The 23732-nt window shown below is 48.2% G+C and overlaps 1 protein-coding gene across 6 annotated transcripts in view; it reads left to right on the forward strand.

Annotated features, from left to right (window-relative positions):
- Window positions 1-23732, forward strand: part of AREL1 (apoptosis resistant E3 ubiquitin protein ligase 1) — a 295300-nt gene that overhangs the window by 35878 nt on the left and 235690 nt on the right. For 5 of the 6 annotated variants that reach the window (XM_029598425.1, XM_029598426.1, XM_029598429.1 and 2 more), the window contains exon 2: window positions 17212-17520. The gene's annotated coding sequence lies outside the window, so the exon portion shown is untranslated. The remainder of the gene's footprint in view (window positions 1-17211; window positions 17521-23732) is intronic. The other variant, XM_029598430.1, reaches the window with a different exon arrangement.

Below are 23732 nucleotides of genomic sequence, written 5' to 3' on the forward strand. Positions count from 1 at the left end.
TGAGGAAGAAAGAAATCCTTGTACACCCCTATCTAGAAGATTGGCTGATCAGGGCGAAATCCCCAGAAGAAAGCCACCAGGTGACCAACAGAGTCAGAACTCTACTGGAGAGCCTCGGGTGGGTGGTCAACACAAACAAGAGCTGTCTGCAGCCCTCCCAATCTCTAGAATACTTGGGAGTCCCGTTCGACACCAAACAAGACGAGGTCATCCTGACACCAACAAGGAGATCAAAACGGATGACCCAGTTGCGAACCCTGTTGAGCGAGCTTCGCCCCACAGCATGGGACTATCTCCAAGTCCTTGGCCTCATGGCATCCACGCTGGAATTAGTGCCATGGGCAAGAGCTCACATGAGACCCCTACAGTGCTCACTACAATCACGATGGAATCCGCTGTCCCAGAACTACACCGTACGTCTTCAGCTCCTGGGCAAGGTGCAGACCCAACTACGATGGTGGCTACAAGAAGGCCATCTGAGCCAGGGAGTGAGACTATCCTCACCAACCTGGATCCTGCTCACCACGGACGCCAGCCTACAAGGATGGGGAGCACACTGCCAGGAGCTAACCGCCCAGGGGCTATGGAACAAAGAAGAGTCAGGATGGAACATCAATCACCTAGAAGCCCGGGCAGTCAGACTAGCCTGCCTACAGTTCGGTCACAGACTCCGAGACAAATCAGTCAGAGTAATGTCGGACAACGCCACAACAGTGGCCTCCATCAACCGTCAGGGAGGAACCAGAAGCCAACAGGTGTCTCTGGAAATAGACCTCCTAATGTCATAGGCGGAAGCAAACCTTCAAGAGATCTCGGCCGTCCACATCGCAGGGAAAGACAACATTGCTGCGGATTACCTCAGTAGAGAAAGTCTCGACCCAGGAGAATGGAGGCTGTCTACCACAGCATTCCAATTGATAGTAAACCGTTGGGGAACCCCAACCATGGACCTCCTGGCAAACCGGTCCAATGCCCAAGTGTCCAGCTTCTTCAGCCGCAGGCGGGAACCCCAGTCCCAGGGAATCGATACCCTGGTACAGACCTGGCCACAGGAAATTCTATTATATGCCTTCCCACCGTGGCTCCTATTGGGCGCAATCATCCACAAGATAGAACACCACAGGGGACCAGTACTTCTAGTGGCCCCGGACTGGCCAAGAAGACCGTGGTACGCAGACATGCGAAGGCTGCTGACAGGGAGCCCCCTCCCGCTACCTCCACTCAGAGACCTATTCCAACAAGGACCGATCCTCCACGAGGATCCAGCTCGATTCTCTCTTACGGTCTGGCCATTGGGAGGACTCGCCTGAGGAAGAGCGGATACTCGGGGACAGTGATTGACACCCTGCTCCGAGCGCGCAAGTTCTCCACATCCCTAACATACATAAGGATTTGGAGAGTATTCGAAGCCTGGTGTGAGGACCGCGACATCGTTCCATGCTCTGTCAAAATTCCTGAGATTTTGGAATTCCTGTAGTTAGGACTACAGAAGGGATTGTCTCTCAATTCTATCAAGGTACAGGTGGCCGCATTGTCATGCTATGGAACCAAGAACGAGAGCGGCAGCATAGCCTCTCAACCGGATGTCTCCCGCTTTCTGAAAGGAGTCAAACAGATCCGACCACCCCTAAAGTGGCCGGTGCCTCTTTGGAACCTCAACCTGGTCCTAGATTTCTTAGCAGGAGCCTCCTTCAGACCTCTTTGCGGCCTGTCTCTCTGACTATTAACATTGAAGACAGCCTTCCTGGTGGCAGTCTGTTCGGCCCGTCGTATCTCCGAGCTACAAGCACTGTCCTGCCGGGAGCCATTCCTCAGACTCACCCTGGGAGCCATTCCTCAGACCCACCCCGGGAACCATCCAGTTATGCACAGTTCTGACCTTCCTCCCCAAAGTGGTGTCTCACTTCCATCTCAACCAAACCATCTTTAGTTCCAGTGCTTTAGTTCCATGGAAACCGATGTGATGTTTTCTTAACGAATGTCAGTATACAAAAAAACTTTAAATAAATAAATCTCGCTACCATCGCCAGATGAGCATAAGAATTCGGAAGAGTCTCGCAGTCTACACCACCTCAACGTTGGCAGACTCCTAGTCAGATACCTGGAAAGGTCGGAACCCGTACGAAAGTCAGACCATCTAGTCATCCTTCACAGCGGAAAGAAGCAAGGGGAAGCGGCCTCGCGAGCAACCATAGCCCGCTGGATCAAAGAAGTCATCAAGGCGGCCTACGTAGTAGCAGGCAAGCCACCGCCTTTACAAGTCAAGGCCCATTCCTCTAGTGCCCAGGCAGTGTCCTGGGTGGAAACCAAGATGCTGTCACCCGCCGAGATCTGTCAGGCGGCGACATGGTCCTCCATCCACACCTTCTCCAGGTTTTACCGCCTGGATGTTCAGGCTCGAGAGGACACAGCATTTGCAAGAGCAGTACAAAGTGGATCACGGGCAGCCTCCCACCTGGTTCGGGAGTAGCTTTTATACATTCCATTGGTCCTGAGTCCATTTTCTACACGCTAGGAAATGGAGAAATTACTTGCCTGATAATTTCGTTTTCCTTAGTGTAGACAGATGGACTCAACATCCCACTCACGGCTGCTGTTATTCATGGAATTCTCAAGTGACATCCCCGAAAGCGAGTGATTCACGGGTAAGCCATGCTTTCCTCCAACTAGGTGTTATGTTTCGATCTTGTGGAAGGAGGAGTTAGCAAACTGTAATGAATCTGCTCCTGTGAAGGAAGAGTTAGCAATCTGATATGCTCGGCTCCTATAGAGGGAGTAGTAAACAATCTGTTAGGGTTTACACTGTGGAGTAGCAATCTATTATGAATCTTTTGCTGAAGACTCCTGATGGAGAAGGGAGTAGCAATCTGTTACCAGCGGAGTGCTTGGAGCTGGCACTTAGCTGTAAAGGAATGTAGATAGGTGGATCCTTGGGCCGATGGCAGATGACTGCGCCCCCAGGAGGATATCCTGAGAGGGACCACCGGCTAGGCTTGGGTATGGAGACAGACACAGATAGTTCTTTTATTAGACAGGTTAGTAGAACCACCAGAGGTGGCAGTAGTGAGCTGATATGCCCGGCAGGGCTGAAATCCCTCAGATACTGGAACAGCGATCCCAGGGTTGCTGAGCTGTAGAGAAACTATAGATAGTGAGTAGATAGTGTATGCTGTGTTCATAGCCAGAACTAGATGACAAAACTCACATAAGGTCTTTAGGAAGCTCAGTAGCTGGAAAGGGTTAGGCCCTCGAGGAGAGAGTACCTGGTTGCAGGGAAAACTCTGAGAGAGGATGGTAACTCACAAATGTCTGTATCTGCGATGGCTTCCAGGCAGTAGAGAATCTTCAGAGTGTTCAGGAACATGGGCCCTTGAGGAGCGAGTACCGGTTCCTATCTGCAATCTGAAATAAAGAAAAGAGAGCGAGGCCCCCGAGGAGCGGGTACCCCTAGTAAGTCCGATGAGGCAGAGTAGCTTGGACGAATCCTTGCTAACTCGATTCGTTAGCGAATACTGAGACCTTTTATATTGGAAGTGGATGACGTCATCTCAGGGGCACCCCCGAGGTTCGCGCCCTTGCTGGTACATCAATCGGAGCGCGCGCCCTACGTCATCAGGAACATGGTGGATCCGCAGCATTGTGCCGGTCCGGGGATGCCGGAGGGAGACAGCAAGAAGACTCCATGGCTGCTAACCGTCCATCAGACCCGGAGGGAGTCGCCACAGAGGTAAAGAGGGCGGAGTGAGGGCGTCGAGCAGCGACTGACGCAACACTATAGGACACCCATCCTACCGGGTGTCGACGTTTCTCGGTTGAGGGCACTGGCGGTCTCCAGCTATAACCATTTCAACCAGTTCAAATTAATCAAGTTTTCCAAGTTATAAAGTTAATCAAATTATTCAGTCATACATATATCCACAATTGCTTTTCGAGGAGAATACTGAAGAGCTGCACTTCCTCTATAGGTATATGTACCAGGGCTGACGTCAGATTGAAATCTGATCTGTCTCCAACTGCTAACAGGAGTACACTATACCCTTTGGTCCTGAGTCCATCTGTCTACACTAAGGAAAACGAAATTATCAGGTAAGTAATTTCTCTATTTTTTTTTATGTGGTCCTGCTCCAGGCCTTTCCACAGTGAGCACCAAATTGAAAGATTTGTTAAGCTAGTTTGATATTCCTCCCCTTCACCTCTGTCTCACAATGCCATTTTTGCACTTCCTTCTAGCCCTAACATAGCGGGAAAAAAAAATCTTCTCCCCCCCATTTTACTGTATTTTTCATTTTAATAAGGAGCAAAAAATATCATTCTTATACCTATTATCAGAACCTAATAGCCAAGCCTTTTTTGTCAACTTCATATCCACTTCCTTACTCAGTCTATCAAGACTTAAAAGTAAAGCTACTATAACTCAATCCAAAAAGTCTCTAAATGTGCAGGTTCCAAAAACAAATTTGTTCATTTAATAATGTACAATACATTTACAGGGAAACAATTTCCTCCTAGCCTGAGTGAAAAAATCTGTAATATTTGTATTTAAAATATGAACGAACCACCAAATCCTTGTCCTGTTGGGAACAGAACACCACCTGGAGGGTCGCTCATGTACTTCATCTTTGGAAGATCCAGCCTTTCTGCAATAACTAAGGAATCCATGCCACCCTCCTAAATATTCAGTTCATATTTCATAGAGGGTATGTAAAACATTTTAGAGATGGATATTGGTCTCCATTGATATCTTCAATATATTTCCCAAACAGTTCCTTAGCAGAGAGAAGTTTTTGCCTTAGTGGAATTCTTCAAGAATTCCTACTTACGAAGACTCGTCTTTTTCTGATCTGCGTTGTTACATGAAAACATGTCTCAGGAAACTGACCCTTGAGCTCAGTTATTCTCATCTCCTGCTCTTCCAGTTTGGGTGCTGCTTCATATGAAAAAATCACACAACTGAAGACCCGATTTTAAGGTGTCTTCAGTATGGAAAACCACATCCCAAATATCATCAAGTGTCACATTCTTGGGTTTAGTAAATAACTTCCCACTCGGATTTCAGCCCACCTAGAGGGGAATCTGCAGCTTGCACTGAAGACAAATCTTTAGCACTAACCTTAACTTGGCAAACAAAGCTGGAATCCCCAACCACTTTGTCTTGTATTCACTGTCTCACCTGCAGAGGCTCCTTGGTTTCCCTCACCTTCCAGAGACTGTTAGTCCTGGTTTCTCTAAATGCCACCAGAATCCTGATCTTCTTGGCCTGGCAATGAGATCTTCCTGGACAGGGATGGAGGGATTCTACTGCCAGTGTTGATGTTTCTAGCAACAAGGACTCTAGGGTTAACCCTATTCTGCCACGGCAGACACATTCAGATGATATCATTCCACTTGCACATGAGCATCCATCGGGTCCTGTACAACTAGGGAATTTCAGCAGAGTAGGTTTTAGTGTTCTTTTTTCTTTTTACCATAATTATAAGAAAAGTAACAAAAATATTGTGGACACACTGGCTTCAGGATCAACGTCCTACCATGGTAGTTATCTTGGAACACCCCTTTAATTACTTGAATTTATGGAATTCACTCAAAGCAGGTTACAGTATATAAGAAATTGAATTTACAGACAGGTCATTTGTAGCTTAACATTAACAAAGGGACCGGCCTATTTGTGGCTGTTGAGAGTGGGAATTGACCACCCCTAGTATAGGTATTAATGTGAAGCATGCACAAGAGGCACATGCAAGAGGCTGAACCATCTGAAGTGTGAGTATGTAGCTGATGATGTTTCTCATTAGTTTGCTATATTTTCAGTTTTATTTTAACTATATTTATTGTAAGCCACTTAGAATTTTGGATTGTGTAGCCTATAAATATTTAATAGGGAGGAAGTGGTCATCAACAGCAATGACTGCTTAGCTGCAGAGCTCTGCAGGACATTAGTTTTAACCAGCTTGTAAGCGGTCCTGTCGTGTGCAATAAAGCTTGAAATGTGTGCAGCTGGGTCCAGGAAAGAGAGATCCATTAGGAAAAAGTTGGTAGACTTTTTAGAATGAACCGTCAGGAAAGTGAAAAAGCTAGCAGTAAAGAGGCACAAGACCCCAAGATGGCGGCAAGGGATGTGGCCTTGAGAGAGACCCGAGCACAGCTGACGTTAGAACTGATCCTGATTCAGCATTTACTAGACAAGAGATGAAAGCTTGGCTAAGAGAGTTGAAAGAGGAGATTGTGAAGAATGATATGCAAGAAGTGGTCTCTGAGCTGAAAAAAGATAAAGCGGATTTTGGTACCAGAATCAAAGAGAAGGAATTGAAAACAGATGATCAGGAGGAAATACTTGAGTTAGAAAACCAAACTGAGCTTAATATGGGATAACAGAGATCTTATGGAGTAGCTTGAGGACTTGGAAAATAGATCAGAAAGGAATAGTATAAGAATATATAGCCAAATTGTACAAAGAATATAGGGGAAAATTTGAACTTTAGCAAAGAAGAAGTTTTGACATGTCCCTAAAAATAGAGCATATGGGAATCTTGATCCCCTAAGAAATAATCGAGGGATGATAATAGCTTGTCTTCATAATTTTGAAATCAAAAAGAAGATAATGAACAAAGCCAAAACAATGGGAACTGTTCATTGGAATAACCATAAAATTGAATTTAATGTCTCGCCACTAACTCTCTAGAAAAGGAGAGAACTTAAAGAATTTACAGAATATCTGAAAAAAGAACTCATCAGATACAGATGGTACCCATTTGAATTATTGTTCAGTCACTAAAAGAGTCAAAAGCAAATTGTAAGCATCCAAGGCACTGGGAAGAGAAGCTTTGGGTGGTCTGTTGAGATGGATGTGATATCTAAACCAAGGGGAGAGAGAAAACGGCAGCGGGTATCTAATGGAAATGAGACTGCAAAGACATGTTTCAAGTCCTTGTTCTAATCAAGGTGAAAATGTCAGCTGGCACTAGTACATGCAAGTCTATAAGCTGAAGATAATTTTCATTCTGCAACAGAGTGGACACGCTGGAAAGAGTAGAGAGAATGAAAAGTGATTTATGAAAGCTTGGAGAGTGGTTGAAGATTTGGCAGCTGGGATTCATTGCCAAGAAGTACAGAGTCATGCATCTGGGATGCGGTAATCCAAAAGAGCTGTATGATATTTGGGGGTGGGGGGGGGGAGAAGGCTGATATGCACAGACCAAGAGTGGGATCTTGGGGTGATCTGAAGGCGGTGAAGCAATGTGACAAGGCAATAGCTAAAGCCAGAAGAATGCTCGGCTGCATAGAGAGGAATAACCAGTAAGAAAATGGAAGTGGTGATACCTTTGTGAGGCCTCACCAGGAGTACTGTGTTCAGTTCTGGAGCCCTTATCTCAAAAGAGAGAGAGACAGACAGGATTGAGGTGGTCCAGAGAAGGGCTACTAAAATGTTGTAGGGTCAGTATGAGAGAACCTATGAGGAGAGACTGAAGGATATGAATATGTATACCTGGAAAAGAGAAGCACAGGGGTGATATGATACAAACCTTCAGATATCTAAAAGGTTTTAATGATGTGCAAACATCAAACATTTTCCATTGGAAAGAAATTAGTGGAACTAGGGGTCACAAAATGAAACTCCAAGGATGACGTCTCAGAGCCAACGTCACAAAATATTTCTTCACGGTAGTGGATGCCTGGAATGCCCTAGGAGGTGGTGAAAACCAAAACAGTGAAAGAGTTCAAAAGGGCATGGGATAAACACTGTGGAACCCTAAAGGCGAGAGGATGGCAATGAAGAAAAGAGGGCATGGAGGAACTTGATGGTGCAGCGGTTATTAGCTTTCATACTGTTGATGCAACTCCATCATTGCTCTCTGCTTCAGTGGCAGGGAGAAAACAGGAATTGGATTTGTCCAGCAACCAACGAGGGCCCCTGACTTTTCTGGTCTGGGGAAACAAGTATGGGGATAACTTGCTGATGTGGCATTTATTTATTTATTTATTTAGAATTTTTATATACCGATATTCCTATAAAGAATATAGATCACACCGGTTTACAATGGAACAGAACTTTCGCTGGGAGGCGATACATTAAACAATGAACTTAGCAATTGGAACATTCAGAAAAACATTTGGAAACAGGGAACCATGACAAACCATAACAAGCCGAGAACAAAAACAAAAAATAAAATAAAATTGTGGATAAATAAAATATAGTAATAAAATAATAAAATAAAATAATAAATAAAATAAAATAAATAAAATACTTTATTTAAAACTAGGATGGATTATTACCCTTAAACAATGAGACTGATGCTGTTGATGCAACTCAAACATCGCTCTCTGCTTCAATGCAAGGCATAACGGGGAATTAGATTCAACAGCAGTCAACGAGGGCCCTGACTTATACAGTGTGGGAAACTGATACCCATGGGGGTAATGGGGAATTGGATTCAAACAGCAACCAAAGAGGGCCCTGAATTTTATGCTTTTTATTTATTTAAAAACATTTATTTCCCACCCTTCCTGTGTTCAGAGCAGGGTTCAATATAAACATACAGTCAATACAGACATATACAGTCAAATGAAAGGGAGAGGACAGGACAGTGCAAACAATTTTTAAGAGAAGGGGGGAGAAACAAATAAGCACTTAGGGAGTACGTTCTTTCAAGATAGGGGTCAGAGGGGAGGGCAGTAGTCAGCTAAGTAGCACCATCTGAGGAGGGGCATGTTGGGTTTGGGATAGCTTTCTTAAAGAGGAAAGTTTTTAGGGCTTTTTTAAAGAATGTTCTTTCTTGGAGACATCTTAATTCCTTAGGTAAGCTGTTCCATCAGAGTGGTCCTGTGGAGAAGAAGGCACATTCTTTGGTTTCCTCAAGGTGGGTGAGCTTTAGAGGAGGGGCATCTAATAGCATTAGATTAGACTATTTGAGTGGTCGGGGGGTGTGTGGATTTTTATTGTTGAGGTTATCTATGGGGAGTGCAAATTGTGAATCAAGGAGTGTATGATCATGGCAAGCTTGTATTGTACTGGGAAAGAGATAGGGAGCCAGTGTAGAGCTTTGAGTACAGGAGAGATGTGATTACGTATGGGAGTGCTTATAAGGTATCTTGCTGTCAAGTTTTGTGTGATCCATAGGGGATGAGTTGCGTATAAAGGTAGACTTGTCAGGAGGGAGTTACAGTAGTCAATCCTGGAGAATAGGGATTGAAGGACCAACCTGAAGTCAGCGTGTTCAAGAAGGGGCTTAAGGTGGCGGAGCAAGCGTAGTTTGTAGAATGAGGAGTTGTTAATAGTTCTTATGTGGTTGCACAGGGAGTGATCAGTTGTGACTCCCAGATTTTATACACTTTGGGAGTTTGAGATGGAATGGAAATCAAGAGAAATGGTTGGGAGTGTCAGCGACAGGATGGCATGATAAAATAATGGTTTCCGTTTTAGATATGTTGAGAACTAGTTTATTGCTGTGGACCATTTTTGGATGGTGGTAAGTAAGACAGTGGGTGAGGAAAAATTCTGTAAGGGCCCATGTTTCCTTCAGAAGGTATAAGAATTGAATATCGGCATACATTTTATAGTGAACTCCAAGGTCCTCAAGGGTGCAGCATAATGGAGTTAGGTAAAGGTTAAATAAAGCAGCAGAGAGCAGAACCTTGGGGCACCCCTGAGCTCAGGTGTCAAGGGGGGGAGTAAAAGAATCAATTTGCACTTGTTGTATCCTGTTGTGGAAGGAGGGGAGCCAGGCCAGCACACAGCTGGTTATACCAAAGGAGTGCAGTTTTGAAAGTAGGATGGAGTGATTGACAGTGAAATGCAGTGGAGATGTCAAGTAGACATAGAAGGAATACTGAGCCTTGTTCAAAACCCTGTCTCACTGTATCAAAGCTGGAGAGCAGCAGTAATTTGCTGTGGTGCTGCCTGAATGCAAACTGATATTGGTTGAGAATATTATTAGCATCAATGAAGTTGCAGAGTTGGTGGAGAACTGCTGTTTCTAATCCTTTGGCCATGAAAGATGGTCTGGGAAGCTGATAAGCATGGGATAACCTACATGTCACAGCAGATACTGCCACGGGCTTGCTGGGCAGACTGGATGGACCATTTGCTCCTTTTCTGCCATTTCTATGTTTGTTTTTATTGAGGGATGAAAAGGTTTGAGAGGACATTAAAGTCGAAATTGAAAATGATTTGTAAATAAATGATACAGCTGTTGTTGATCAAGGTATCGTGGTCTATAAGGAAGAAAAAAGAGAGGCAAACTGTCAAGAGAAAATTACACATTTCAAAAGACAACATAAAATAGGTTCTAAAAGTAAGGGGAGAACTTAGGGCTTTATATGCAGCTGATCTAGAATTTAGACATCAAAGAGTTTGCAAATATTTTTTGAATGTGGCAACAAAGCTAGTAAATTGTCTGAAAAGCTGAAAGCTAAAACTAAGCAGAATATAGTGACAAAAATCAAAGGAGAAAAGAGGATTTTTGGGGAGGAAATTAGGAACAGATTTTCTAAACTCTAAAGTTACAGTATATCAAGAAAGCAAACTCAGTGATTGAGTTTTTGAAGATTCTTGACTCGGTTAAGCTGCCTACTATTCAGGCCAATGTAATAATGCTTGGCTTTCTGCATCGGCCTGATTAATATGAAAACTGAGTGGGGAAAATAAGAGCAAAGATAAGAGCTAGAGGTATTACAAGTTATCAAATTGCTCTCCAGGATTAGATGGAATGATAGCAATATTTTTCCCGTTGATAGCAGGGCTGAATTAGCCATGCAGTCATGGGAACTGTCTGTCAGGCCCGGGGAGGCGGAGCTGTCCAAAAAGAAAGCCAGAGCTTTAGCTCTGTGCGGCTGCACATGTATTCCCGTGCAGGAAACAGCTTCTCCTCGGTCTGTTTCTTTCCGTGTGTGGGATCGCACGCGGAGCTGACTTCTCCTCAGCGTTTTTTCAATAGTTTAGAAGAATGTCTCAGAAACCGAATCCAAGGCCGACAGGGTTCAAACCCTGTGGTTGTGGCAAAATCATGTCCATCACTGATGGACATGATCGCTGCTACCGCTGCCTCGGCATCGACCACGACCAGGCCGAGTGTGTACATTGCGGCTGCATGTCACCTCGAGCCAGAAGACAGCGTTCAAAAAAGGTTCAAGAATTGAAGGAGAGAGCAGGAGATTCTTATGCCCCTCCTTCAGAATCCCACTCTTCCCCAGGACCAGCGAAGCCTCCAGGGTTACCACAGAGAAGGGCCTCGTCGATGGAACCTACATCCAGGCCCATGGACATTGAACAGCAAAAACAGGTTTGGAGGAGTCGAGAACCCCATAAACTACCATCCAAGGGGCATAAGGACAAAGAGCCGCAATCGCGTCGCTTGTACCCGGAGCACACGGCGCACAATAAACGAGACGTCATAGATCCCTTGGACCCCAAATTGCGTTGACCGTCTATGCTGATGCACTCTGCGTCAAAGATGAAGAGCCGTTCGGAGCCAAGACCGAAGCATCATATCCGGGCGCAAGCATCGACGCATCAGGCACCAGCGCAGACACAGACTCATCCATCGGCGCTGGCACCGACGTGACATTCATCGACGTCGACAGCGCACCACATGCCGGCGCAGAAGACGAAGCACTATCTGACGCCGATGCTTAAAGCATCGATGCATGCTGTGTCAGAAACTGCGTCGACAGGGAAGCAAGGCAAACTTACAAATCCCAAGCAGAAACCTTCCACGCAGACACTTGGAGCATCGACACAAGGGAAGTTCTCCACAATGCAGGAGGTCCAAAAGCCTAGGCATTCCACCCACAGGGACAGTGGGGCTCACAGTCGTGGGAAGTCTGCTTCCAGGCCACAGAGCATTGAACCGCGGTTTCAGAAGTCAGGACCAGATTCCAAATTATCTCCATCATCAAGGTCCAGTTCTCACCATTCCAACCGCTCCACTTCGTCTGCAGACCACCGGCTTCAGGAAGCCCATTCAAGCTCGGATGAAGAATTGGTCCAAGTCCCCTTGTATTCATCTTCTTCGTCTGTACAATCACAGGTTTTCTCTGACCTTTCCTCCATTGCGGAATGGAGAGCAAGGGAGCAGAAGTTCCAAGAACCACTTTCAAAAAAGAGGAAAGTAGAAGGCGAGCGGGAGCGACATCGGGAAAAGAAGGGATCGTTTAACGCAGAGATATTTGCGGCGGCCATTCCCCGAGACATCCGCAAAAGCCTTCAAAACCAAAAATGCCACCCCAAACACAGCAGGCGTTTTTCCCAGTTGTCTGAAGCCCTGCCTGGGTTCTTTGACATGTTACAATCTACCTTTCAACTGCCGCCCTCGCCTACAAAGAGTCCTTTTCCTTCAGGCCCCCATCAAGGGACTCATCTCCGCATTCACCGTCGCCACTTCAAACGCAAGCTCCCCCAGAGCCTACTCCAGTACTGTCACCGGACCACTCGGATACACTGGTTTCTTCTCCGAACACGTCTTCTGGTTACCCTTCCAATCTGCCAGAGGATCCTCCAGAGCCTTACTCTCCTCCAGAGGATCTTTCGTATCCAAAATTCCTGGAGAAGGTTGGATCGATTCTAAATTTGCAGGTACAAAATGTGGCAGATCCTCGAGCAGAAACCCTGGGAATACTAAAAATTTTCGACCTTCCAGCGGAACCCACTTCGCTACCGTCACATCAGGTACTTGATGCGCTTCTGGAGAAGACCTGGGAGTCCCCTTTCACAAATCCCCCAGTCTCCAGAAAAATTGATTTAAAATTTAAAATGAAGCAATCCCAGTTGTATTCCCAACCACAACTTCCCCATTATAAAAGGCAAGAAAACCCAAAATCCATGCCTCCGCCCCAGCGGGGAAAGAAAATCATCTCTTAGATGACTTTGTGAAACGAGCTTTTCAATCCGCGATGCTAACTGCACGGATCAATCAACACCAGATCCATATAGTACAATATTTGTACGAATGTGTGCAGGCAATAAAGGGAATGATCTATACTGTGGAGTTACCCTCCACGTCTATCTCTCAACCCATACTGGACATTGAGGAAGGCATCAGACACCTCCTCAGGACAATCTACAAAGCTTTTGAGACGAATTTAAGAGCTTCAGCATCGGCCATCGCAGCATGGCTGCGAGCCAGTTCTGTAAGAGAAGATGTGCACGAAAAACTTGCAAATCTCCCTTGTAAGGGAGACAATCTCTTTGGCGATAAATTTCAAGAGACGGTAACAAAATTAAAAGAGCAGATTGTTGCAATTCAGTCTTTGGCTGCACCATCCACTCTTCATGCTCCACGTCGCTACTTCCCGGGACCTCGCAGGCAGTCTTTCTCCCGATGCCCTTTCCGACCGTACGGATCGTATCGCCAACCTTTGTACCATCCGCAGCAAAGGCCACAACCTGCGCCAGCGCAAATCAGAAGGGGAAGGCCTAGAACACAGCGGTCACAAGCACAACAACCAACAGCGCCGGCCAAGCCATCCCAATCCTTTTTTTTTTTGATGGAAATATCTTTATTAATAATCACGGAACCAGTGTAACATCCTCTCATCATTCATATAAACATAAAAGACTACCGAAAGCAAACACAATGAGAGCTTATAACATAACCAGTATGCATGCATTAGTAATGTCTGCTAATCAACAGGAAATATGGCTAACATATGATGCTTGTCCACTCACAAGTCTCACATACCTTTGGCTCTATATATAGAGTACCCTGGTTAAGAATTTTTGGATGATTGGTCTCTATACCCTACCCCGTCTCCGGAAAACCCTCCCCCTCCCTATTTAGATCACGCACCCCCCTTTCTTTCCCCCCCTTGTTGTTCTCCCCCCCCCCCCTGTTGTCACCCTTAATTGAGAGCTTGTGCTGCATAAAGAGCAGAATAGTTTTGAAGTGCGTCTTTTAGAAAACCTTAGTGGGAACAATGGGAGAGCAAAAGTATTCAGTAACAGACGTGACATGATTCTTTTCAACCTCGGTACCACCTCCTGCTATGTAAAGTTCTCTGTCTAGGGCGCTTTCCCCAGGTAGTGTTGACATGTAGCGTTCTAGAACTGTGCGTAAATTCAAGGCCCCGCCCGTGATGTTGATTGCGTCTCATCTTCCAATCTCGGTAATAGCTCGTGCATTGTTTTTGGTAGACGTTGCACGTAGTCCATCCAAATACGAGTAGTCCACTGCCTGTATTTTGGAGGACGTTGTTTTGCCGTCCGATATTCCATGTGGAGCAACCCAGAAAGTTTGTTTTCCCAAATAGGCTGGTATTGCGGAGAGGGTTCCAGCCATTGGGATAATATAGCTACTTTCGCCAGCAATAGAGCTTTTTGAAAGAATGCAGTTTTAAAGCGGTCCACTATATAACCCTTGTCTCCATCCCAATCTTTTTAAAATCGCCTACACCACCGTTGCAACCATTCCCGCCGGGGGTGCATAACAGCAAGGCTACTGGCATAGGCAGCCATAATGTCGAGCAGCGACGGACGCAACAGTAATGCCCCCCCACCATACACCTCCTCAGTGTAAACGCCATTTACCACTACCCTTTGTCTGTATGCGAGATGACCATTTCTAACCCAGTCAGTTATTCTAGGTCTCATATCATGGTTCTGGGTGGAACCATGTTAAAGGCCTTACTAAATTCCAGGCACACTCCCTTGATCCAACTTTCTGGTCACCCAATTAAAGAAATTGATCAGATTGGTCTGAGAAGACCTCTAGTAAAACCCTGCTGTCTGAGATCATGTAATCCATTAGATTCCAGGAACTGCACTCTCCTCTGTTTTAGCATTGATTTCAATAATTTGCTTACAACAGATGTCAGACTAACCAGCCTATAGTTCCTAGCTACCTTCTTACCTCCACTTTTATGAACTGGAACCATATCTTTCCCTCTCCAGTTCTGTACAATGGCATGATAACTTTTCCTTTCTGCTGGTTATGCCTCATAAGAACATAAGAAATTGCCATACTGGGTCAGACCAAGGGTCCATCAAGCCCAGCATCCTGTTTCCAACAGAGGCCAATCCAGGCCATAAGAACCTGGAAGTACCCAAAAACTAAGTCTATTCCATGTTACCATTGCTAATGGCAGTGGCTATTCTCTAAGTCAACTTAATAACAGGGAATGGACTTCTCCTCCAAGAACTTATCCAATCCTTTTTTAAACACCGCTATACTAACTGCACTAACCACATCCTCTGGCAACAAATTTCAGAGTTTAATTGTGCGTTGAGTGAATAAGAACTTTCTCCGATTAGTTTTAAATGTGCCACATGCTAACTTCATGGAGTGCCCCCTAGTCTTTCTATTATCCGAAAGAGTAAATAACCGATTCACATCTACCCGTTCTAGACCTCTCATGATTTTAAACACCTCTATCATATCCCCCCTCAGCCGTCTCTTCTCCAAGCTGAAAAGTCCTAACCTCTTTAGTCTTTCCTCATAGGGGAGTTGTTCCATTCCCCTTATCATTTTGGTAGCCCTTCTCTGTACCTTCTCCATCGCAATTATATCTTTTTTGAGATGCGGCGACCAGAATTGTACACAGTGTTCAAGGTGCGGTCTCACCATGGAGCGATACAGAGGCATTATGACATTTTCCGTTTTATTAACCATTCCCTTCCTAATAATTCCTAACATTCTGTTTGCTTTCTTGACTGTTGCAGCACACTGAGCCGACGATTTTAAAGTATTATCCACTATGATGCCTAGATCTTTTTCCTGGGTGGTAGCTCCTAATATGGAACCTAACATCGTGTAACTACAGCAAGGGTTATTTTTCCCTATATGCAACACCTTGCACTTGTCCACATTAAATTTCATCTGCCATTTGGATGCCCAATCTTCCAGTGTTGCAAGGTCCTCCTGTAATGTATCACAGTCTGCTTGTGATTTAACTACTCTGAATAATTTTGTATCATCCGCAAATTTGATAATCTCACTTGTCGTATTCCTGTCCAGATCATTTATATATATATTGAAAAGCACCGGTCGAAGTACAGATCCCTGAGGCACTCCACTGTTTACCCTTTTCCACTGAGAAAATTGACCATTTAATCCTACTCTCTGTTTCCTGTCTTTTAACCAGTTTGTAATCCACGAAAGGATATCGCCTCCTATCCCATGACTTTTTAGTTTTCGTAGAAGCCTCTCATGAGGGACTTTGTCAAATGCCTTCTGAAAATCCAAATACACTACATCTACCGGTTCACCTTTATCCACATGTTTATTAACCCCTTCAAAAAAATGAAGCAGATTTGTTAGGCAAGACTTCCCTTGGGTAAATCCATGTTGACTGTGTCCCATTAAATCATGTCTTTCTATATGCTCTATGATTTTGATCTTGAGAAAAGTTTCCACTATTTTTCCCGGCACTGAAGTCAGGCTCACTGGTCTATAGTTACCCGGATCGCCCCTGGATCCTTTTTTAAATATTGGGGTTACATTGGCCACCCTCCAGTCTTCAGGTACAATGGATGATTTTAATGATAGGTTACAAATTTTAACTAATAGATCAGAAATTTCATTTTTGAGTTTCTTCAGAACCCTAGGATGCATACCATCTGGTCCAGGTGACTTGCTACTCTTTAGTTTGTCAATCAGGCCTACTACATCTTCCATGTTCACAGTGATTTCGTTCAGTTCGTCTGACTCATCACCCCTGAAAACCATCTACGGAACTGGTATCTCCCCAACATCCTCATTAGTTTTTGTCTCTATGGCCAATTTCATTTCAAATTCTCTGTTCACCTGTCTTATCAATGTTTTACACTTACCTTGACAATGCTTATGTTTTATCCTATTTTCTTCAGGTGTTAGGTGTGGCGATTAGGTTGATAAGAGAGGAAGGTTATGCTCTGCTGCAGGCTAGTGATGATGTGGGGAGGTTTAGCACAGTAGAAGAACTGATTTTTGAGTATAGTGAGAAGAGTTGCCAAAGAATAGGAGAAGCTATGCAGATACTGAGGGAGCACAAATAGAAGCAGAGACTGCTGGAAGTATGACATTGCAAAGGGGTGAAGAGAGGAAGATATGAAATTCTCCAGCAGCAAGCAGACGTAGGGTGAGGGGTCGTATTAATGGAGCTTGGAATACCTGGGGTGATTTCTGTGGAAGAGGAGAAGGTGCATGGGTGAGGGGAGAGCACACAGGGATAGTTACCCTAAAAATCTGTGGAGGTTTTTACTGCCATACTGATATCCAGCTGTTCCCTCTTTTCATGCTGCAGGAAGGGATACTGCTACAGCGCTACTAGATGGATATATCCTCGTATGTTAAAGCGAGAGGAGGTTGAAACCCTTGAAACTCTGTAGCTACCGTCCATCTTCTCACCTGCTGGAGAAACAAGCCAGTTCTGTGATGTGAGCGGCAAGGACTTCAGTGATCAGCTGCTGCCACAACATCTTTCCTTTTGTAATGATTACATGGATGGCTAGTCACTTCTACGCACTGGCGCAGGTGGGAGAATATCAAGGGAACAAACGTAAGACTGAATCAAGTTGAAGACCATGAAAGGTGTATGGTCTGCGTTCTAAAGGTCAGTGTGCAGATTTGCCTGGGAGAGGAAGTGATGGTGGTCAGATGATGTGCCAAAGTGAATTTAGAAAAGCTGGGAGGGGTTGTTGGATATGTTTTAGCAGGATAAAACAGTAGGTGAAAGACTAGGTGAGCGGACGTCTCTGCATATTTTGATGGAGAGCTCCTATGGAGATACGTTTAGATAGGAGAGAAAGGCGGTGAAGAGCAACTGATGGATATTCTTCCAGGTGCCAAGATGATCACATCTCAGCCGGGGATAAAAGTGGGAGAGAATAGTCTAGGGAGCTGCGCCCTCACCCGGGGAAGGAAGCATTAAATCTAGGGAGCTGCGCCCTCACCCGGGGAAGGAAGCATTAAATCTAGGGAGCTGCCTCCTCACCCGGGGAAGGAAGCATTAAATCTAGGGAGCTGTGCCCTCACCCGGGGAAGGAAGCATTAAATCTAGGGAGCTGCGCCCTCACCCGGGGAAGGAAGCATTAAATCTAGGGAGCTGCCCCCTCACCCGGGGAAGGAAGCATTAAATCTAGGGAGCTGTGCCCTCACCCGGGGAAGGAAGCATTAAATCTAGGGAGCTGCCCCCTCACCCGGGGAAGGAAGCATTAAATCTAGGGAGCTGCGCCCTCACCCGGGGAAGGAAGCATTAAATCTAGGGAGCTGCGCCCTCACCCGGGGAAGGAAGCATTAAATCTAGGGAGCTGCGCCCTCACCCGGGGAAGGAAGCATTAAATCTAGGGAGCTGCGCCCTCACCCGGGGAAGGAAGCATTAAATCTAGGGAGCTGCGCCCTCACCCGGGGAAGGAAGCATTAAATCTAGGGAGCTGCGCCCTCACCCGGGGAAGGAAGCATTAAATCTAGGGAGCTGCGCCCTCACCCGGGGAAGGAAGCATTAAATCTAGGGAGCTGCGCCCTCACCCGGGGAAGGAAGCATTAAATCTAGGGAGCTGCGCCCTCACCCGGGGAAGGAAGCATTAAATCTAGGGAGCTGCGCCCTCACCCGGGGAAGGAAGCATTAAATCTAGGGAGCTGCCCCTCACCCGGGGAAGGAAGCATTAAATCTAGGGAGCTGCGCCCTCACCCGGGGAAGGAAGCATTAAATCTAGGGAGCTGCCCCTCACCCGGGGAAGGAAGCATTAAATCTAGGGAGCTGCCCCCTCACCCGGGGAAGGAAGCATTAAATCTAGGGAGCTGCCCCTCACCCGGGGAAGGAAGCATTAAATCTAGGGAGCTGCCCCTCACCCGGGGAAGGAAGCATTAAATCTAGGGAGCTGCGCCCTCACCCGGGGAAGGAAGCATTAAATCTAGGGAGCTGTGCCCTCACCCGGGGAAGGAAGCATTAAATCTAGGGAGCTGCGCCCTCACCCGGGGAAGGAAGCATTAAATCTAGGGAGCTGCGCCCTCACCCGGGGAAGGAAGCATTAAATCTAGGGAGCTGCGCCCTCACCCGGGGAAGGAAGCATTAAATCTAGGGAGCCGCCCCCTCACCCGGGGAAGGAAGCATTAAATCTAGGGAGCCGCCCCCTCACCCGGGGAAGGAAGCATTAAATCTAGGGAGCTGCCTCCTCACCCGGGGAAGGAAGCATTAAATCTAGGGAGCTGCCCCCTCACCCGGGGAAGGAAGCATTAAATCTAGGGAGCTGCCCCTCACCCGGGGAAGGAAGCATTAAATCTAGGGAGCTGCCCCTCACCCGGGGAAGGAAGCATTAAATCTAGGGAGCTGCCCCTCACCCGGGGAAGGAAGCATTAAATCTAGGGAGCTGCGCCCTCACCCGGGGAAGGAAGCATTAAATCTAGGGAGCTGCGCCCTCACCCGGGGAAGGAAGCATTAAATCTAGGGAGCTGCCCCTCACCCGGGGAAGGAAGCATTAAATCTAGGGAGCTGCGCCCTCACCCGGGGAAGGAAGCATTAAATCTAGGGAGCTGCGCCCTCACCCGGGGAAGGAAGCATTAAATCTAGGGAGCTGCGCCCTCACCCGGGGAAGGAAGCATTAAATCTAGGGAGCTGCCCCCTCACCCGGGGAAGGAAGCATTAAATCTAGGGAGCTGCCCCTCACCCGGGGAAGGAAGCATTAAATCTAGGGAGCTGCGCCCTCACCCGGGGAAGGAAGCATTAAATCTAGGGAGCTGCCCCCTCACCCGGGGAAGGAAGCATTAAATCTAGGGAGCTGCCTCCTCACCCGGGGAAGGAAGCATTAAATCTAGGGAGCTGCGCCCTCACCCGGGGAAGGAAGCATTAAATCTAGGGAGCTGCGCCCTCACCCGGGGAAGGAAGCATTAAATCTAGGGAGCTGCGCCCTCACCCGGGGAAGGAAGCATTAAATCTAGGGAGCTGCCCCTCACCCGGGGAAGGAAGCATTAAATCTAGGGAGCTGCCCCTCACCCGGGGAAGGAAGCATTAAATCTAGGGAGCTGCCTCCTCACCCGGGGAAGGAAGCATTAAATCTAGGGAGCTGCGCCCTCACCCGGGGAAGGAAGCATTAAATCTAGGGAGCTGCCCCCTCACCCGGGGAAGGAAGCATTAAATCTAGGGAGCTGCCTCCTCACCCGGGGAAGGAAGCATTAAATCTAGGGAGCTGCGCCCTCACCCGGGGAAGGAAGCATTAAATCTAGGGAGCTGCCTCCTCACCCGGGGAAGGAAGCATTAAATCTAGGGAGCTGCCCCTCACCCGGGGAAGGAAGCATTAAATCTAGGGAGCTGCCCCTCACCCGGGGAAGGAAGCATTAAATCTAGGGAGCTGCGCCCTCACCCGGGGAAGGAAGCATTAAATCTAGGGAGCTGCCTCCTCACCCGGGGAAGGAAGCATTAAATCTAGGGAGCTGCCCCTCACCCGGGGAAGGAAGCATTAAATCTAGGGAGCTGCGCCCTCACCCGGGGAAGGAAGCATTAAATCTAGGGAGCTGCCCCCTCACCCGGGGAAGGAAGCATTAAATCTAGGGAGCTGCGCCCTCACCGGGGAAGGAAGCATTAAATCTAGGGAGCTGCGCCCTCACCCGGGGAAGGAAGCATTAAATCTAGGGAGCTGCGCCCTCACCCGGGGAAGGAAGCATTAAATCTAGGGAGCTGCCTCCTCACCCGGGGAAGGAAGCATTAAATCTAGGGAGCTGCCCCTCACCCGGGGAAGGAAGCATTAAATCTAGGGAGCTGCCCCCTCACCCGGGGAAGGAAGCATTAAATCTAGGGAGCTGCGCCCTCACCCGGGGAAGGAAGCATTAAATCTAGGGAGCTGCCCCTCACCCGGGGAAGGAAGCATTAAATCTAGGGAGCTGCGCCCTCACCCGGGGAAGGAAGCATTAAATCTAGGGAGCTGCGCCCTCACCCGGGGAAGGAAGCATTAAATCTAGGGAGCTGCCCCCTCACCCGGGGAAGGAAGCATTAAATCTAGGGAGCTGCCCCCTCACCCGGGGAAGGAAGCATTAAATCTAGGGAGCTGCGCCCTCACCCGGGGAAGGAAGCATTAAATCTAGGGAGCTGCCCCTCACCCGGGGAAGGAAGCATTAAATCTAGGGAGCTGCCCCTCACCCGGGGAAGGAAGCATTAAATCTAGGGCTGCCCCTCACCCGGGGAAGGAAGCATTAAATCTAGGGAGCTGCCCCCTCACCCGGGGAAGGAAGCATTAAATCTAGGGAGCTGCGCCCTCACCCGGGGAAGGAAGCATTAAATCTAGGGAGCTGCGCCCTCACCCGGGGAAGGAAGCATTAAATCTAGGGAGCTGCCCCTCACCCGGGGAAGGAAGCATTAAATCTAGGGAGCTGCGCCCTCACCCGGGGAAGGAAGCATTAAATCTAGGGAGCTGCGCCCTCACCCGGGGAAGGAAGCATTAAATCTAGGGAGCTGCGCCCTCACCCGGGGAAGGAAGCATTAAATCTAGGGAGCTGCCCCCTCACCCGGGGAAGGAAGCATTAAATCTAGGGAGCTGCCCCTCACCCGGGGAAGGAAGCATTAAATCTAGGGAGCTGCCCCTCACCCGGGGAAGGAAGCATTAAATCTAGGGAGCTGCGCCCTCACCCGGGGAAGGAAGCATTAAATCTAGGGAGCTGCCCCTCACCCGGGGAAGGAAGCATTAAATCTAGGGAGCTGCCCCTCACCCGGGGAAGGAAGCATTAAATCTAGGGAGCTGCGCCCTCACCCGGGGAAGGAAGCATTAAATCTAGGGAGCTGCGCCCTCACCCGGGGAAGGAAGCATTAAATCTAGGGAGCTGCGCCCTCACCCGGGGAAGGAAGCATTAAATCTAGGGAGCTGCGCCCTCACCCGGGGAAGGAAGCATTAAATCTAGGGAGCTGCGCCCTCACCCGGGGAAGGAAGCATTAAATCTAGGGAGCTGCGCCCTCACCCGGGGAAGGAAGCATTAAATCTAGGGAGCTGCGCCCTCACCCGGGGAAGGAAGCATTAAATCTAGGGAGCTGCGCCCTCACCCGGGGAAGGAAGCATTAAATCTAGGGAGCTGCCCCTCACCCGGGGAAGGAAGCATTAAATCTAGGGAGCTGCGCCCTCACCCGGGGAAGGAAGCATTAAATCTAGGGAGCTGCCCCCTCACCCGGGGAAGGAAGCATTAAATCTAGGGAGCTGCCCCTCACCCGGGGAAGGAAGCATTAAATCTAGGGAGCTGCGCCCTCACCCGGGGAAGGAAGCATTAAATCTAGGGAGCTGCCGCCCTCACCCGGGGAAGGAAGCATTAAATCTAGGGAGCTGCGCCCTCACCCGGGGAAGGAAGCATTAAATCTAGGGAGCTGCGCCCTCACCCGGGGAAGGAAGCATTAAATCTAGGGAGCCGCCCCCCTCACCCGGGGAAGGAAGCATTAAATCTAGGGAGCTGCCCCTCACCCGGGGAAGGAAGCATTAAATCTAGGGAGCTGCCCCCTCACCCGGGGAAGGAAGCATTAAATCTAGGGAGCTGCGCCCTCACCCGGGGAAGGAAGCATTAAATCTAGGGAGCTGCCCCCTCACCCGGGGAAGGAAGCATTAAATCTAGGGAGCTGCGCCCTCACCCGGGGAAGGAAGCATTAAATCTAGGGAGCTGCCCCCTCACCCGGGGAAGGAAGCATTAAATCTAGGGAGCTGCGCCCTCACCCGGGGAAGGAAGCATTAAATCTAGGGAGCTGCCCCTCACCCGGGGAAGGAAGCATTAAATCTAGGGAGCTGCGCCCTCACCCGGGGAAGGAAGCATTAAATCTAGGGAGCTGCGCCCTCACCCGGGGAAGGAAGCATTAAATCTAGGGAGCTGCGCCCTCACCCGGGGAAGGAAGCATTAAATCTAGGGAGCTGCCCCCTCACCCGGGGAAGGAAGCATTAAATCTAGGGAGCTGCCTCCTCACCCGGGGAAGGAAGCATTAAATCTAGGGAGCTGTGCCCTCACCCGGGGAAGGAAGCATTAAATCTAGGGAGCTGCCCCTCACCCGGGGAAGGAAGCATTAAATCTAGGGAGCTGCGCCCTCACCCGGGGAAGGAAGCATTAAATCTAGGGAGCTGCCCCCTCACCCGGGGAAGGAAGCATTAAATCTAGGGAGCTGCCCCTCACCCGGGGAAGGAAGCATTAAATCTAGGGAGCTGCGCCCTCACCCGGGGAAGGAAGCATTAAATCTAGGGAGCTGCCCCTCACCCGGGGAAGGAAGCATTAAATCTAGGGAGCTGCCCCTCACCCGGGGAAGGAAGCATTAAATCTAGGGAGCTGCCCCTCACCCGGGGAAGGAAGCATTAAATCTAGGGAGCTGCCCCTCACCCGGGGAAGGAAGCATTAAATCTAGGGAGCTGCGCCCTCACCCGGGGAAGGAAGCATTAAATCTAGGGAGCTGCCCCCTCACCCGGGGAAGGAAGCATTAAATCTAGGGAGCTGCCTCCTCACCCGGGGAAGGAAGCATTAAATCTAGGGAGCTGCGCCCTCACCCGGGGAAGGAAGCATTAAATCTAGGGAGCTGCCCCTCACCCGGGGAAGGAAGCATTAAATCTAGGGAGCTGCCCCTCACCCGGGGAAGGAAGCATTAAATCTAGGGAGCTGCCCCTCACCCGGGGAAGGAAGCATTAAATCTAGGGAGCTGCCCCCTCACCCGGGGAAGGAAGCATTAAATCTAGGGAGCTGCCTCCTCACCCGGGGAAGGAAGCATTAAATCTAGGGAGCTGCCCCCCTCACCCGGGGAAGGAAGCATTAAATCTAGGGAGCTGCGCCCTCACCCGGGGAAGGAAGCATTAAATCTAGGGAGCTGCCTCCTCACCCGGG

The sequence above is a fragment of the Rhinatrema bivittatum genome, chromosome 4, assembly GCF_901001135.1.
Source record: "Rhinatrema bivittatum chromosome 4, aRhiBiv1.1, whole genome shotgun sequence".
Lineage (NCBI taxonomy): Eukaryota > Metazoa > Chordata > Amphibia > Gymnophiona > Rhinatrematidae > Rhinatrema > Rhinatrema bivittatum.